At 31.3% G+C, this 2,259-nt stretch overlaps 1 protein-coding gene across 1 annotated transcript in view; it reads left to right on the plus strand.

The window, feature by feature from the left end:
- Positions 1-1,127: 1,127 nt before the first annotated feature.
- Positions 1,128-2,259, plus strand: part of LOC111616124 (dehydrogenase/reductase SDR family member 11-like) — a gene marked incomplete at its 3' end in the record, with an annotated part of 14,489 nt that continues 13,357 nt past the window's right edge. Inside the window, exons 1-2 of the mRNA XM_023357551.1 lie at positions 1,128-1,326; positions 1,420-1,549. The remainder of the gene's footprint in view (positions 1,327-1,419; positions 1,550-2,259) is intronic.

The raw sequence follows: 2,259 nt of genomic DNA on the forward strand, positions 1-2,259 counted from the left end.
AATGGTTCGACTAAACAATGGAGAGAATTATTACAAGTAAGTTTTTTCTTTAATTGAAGCGAAATTAAACAAAAAAACTTCTAGTGCGATGTAACTTCAATATAATCCGTGTAAAATATTAAGAAAAATGCCCCAAATGTTTCGTACGTGATACTATAAACAGGGTAGACCAAAACCTTTCTAACACCAAGATAAATGTTTTATTACAACTGAATTATGAGCGTTTAATGTTGTGAGATAGCCGGGGGTACAATCTGTAGAAAGTGTACCACTTAATCGGCACAAAATCGCAAGATTCGATCTCTAAACTTTTTCTAGGAGAGCGTTAATTTTAGCGGAAATAGGTGATCGTGTAATCATCCTGTTCCTCGTCAGGATTCCCGACATCAGTCAATCAATTTTGTGATACGCGGATTAACACGCGTGTTGAGATGATACAAAAATGAACCTCTTACGATTCTGAATCAAACTGAGAGACATTTCCTTTTTTCTAATAAAACAAAGATTTAATGGAACAAAACAACAAAATTATACAAATAGAAAATTCAAATAAAGCTTTTCGAGAGAGAGAGAGCTCACAATTTCTATTATAATCATACTATTTATGTATAACTCTTTCTTCTTCTGTCCTCTAAAATTTATACTATAGTTTTTCCTTGAATAGATCTTGAATGGCACATATTTAAATAATTTCTTCCCTATTTACTGATTTCAACTCATTTTAGAGAAACTTCGGGATTCGACTTTGGGCGTTGGCCTTCCTTCTTTCGAATTTCGTGGCGTACTCCCCGAATCATGCAAAATTCTTTCTTTTTCTCATGAATTTTCTCCAATCAGCATTTCGTATTTTCCACGTGAACAGAGGAAAAGAGGATTTATCGAAGGGTTAACAATTTCCAGGGTTACTAAGATTTTTAGTAGATAAGGGAAAACAAAAGGATGTCGATCTTCCGTTAAAGGAAGTGATTTTTACCCGTTTCCTTAGTTTTAGAAAACTTAATTTTCCCACCAGAATCAACGAATATTTTTTGTCAAAAATTTAACTTTTTAATTAAATTGATAATTAACCACAGGGGCGGTTCAGATCCCACAATGTTTTTTTTCTCAAACTCATCCTGGGTTTACCTCAAATTATAACACTGAGCTAAATACTGGTGGTGTATTGAGTTCGAATTAATCGATTATTATACACTACTTTATTACTTTTTAATAACAAGAAATTGTCGTATAGGTTAACGTATTAGCTTTATGCATTTGTACTCGTGAAGCAATCAAACTAATGCGAGAAAAAGGCATCGAGGACGGACAGATCATACACATTAGCAGGTAATTATGCTAATTAAGCAATTATTAATCCTCTTCGTCTCATTAATATTTATATTCTCAATATCAATTCTTTTATTACATTCTCTAATTTAGTATGTCCGCTTATCGAGTGATCGCATTACCTGGCAATAGTGTTTATGATGGAACTAAATATATGGTGAGAGCATTAGCCGAAGGATTACGCCAAGAATTAAGGGCCGAAAAATGCAAAATTAGAGTTTGTGTAAGTGATTTTTAACACTTTATTTTCAATATCTTTTAAAATAAAATTAAAATAGAATTCGGACGAATTAACTTAAAATATATTGCAAGCTGAGTTCTCATAACCTATAATCTAATTGAAGTAGGCCTACTTCTGTTCACCCGAAAACAAGGCTGAAGAGCTCAGAACCATAAAGATTTAATACATCTTATGAAGTCCCACATCCATGAATAAATCATTGGATAGGCTGAAAAAATTCCGATTGGTAGTTTTGTTTTCCAGCCAACATTAGCCGTATTAGCTAGCCCCTAGTCCCTAGTCCAAGTATAAAAATTAAATAACAATAGGCTAAGTTTACGCGATGAAAGAAGAAGCATATACTGTATTTATATACTGCATATGGAAACTGAATGAGAAGGACTTAGCTTAGTCGCTAAGACGTAATATATGCCAATAGTAGTGGTTTGACACATACTGATCACAAAATTAATTTCAGATGTTGAATAAATTAAAATTACAAATAAAAATTTGTTGAATGAAATTATTTCAGATCACAAAATTAACTTTTCGATCACAAATTTTAATTTTATTTTAACAATAAGGCAAAGTTTAATATATCCTTTTTAATTACAAAATTATAAAATTAATTTGCAATAATAATTTTTACAATTTGTTCTAATACCCAAGTAAATTAAAACACGACAACTTAAAATAATATTTTAACAATAAAA

Source organism: Centruroides sculpturatus, unplaced genomic scaffold (assembly GCF_000671375.1).
Source record: "Centruroides sculpturatus isolate CEXI.00-Female unplaced genomic scaffold, Cexi_2.0 scaffold2941, whole genome shotgun sequence".
Lineage (NCBI taxonomy): Eukaryota > Metazoa > Arthropoda > Arachnida > Scorpiones > Buthidae > Centruroides > Centruroides sculpturatus.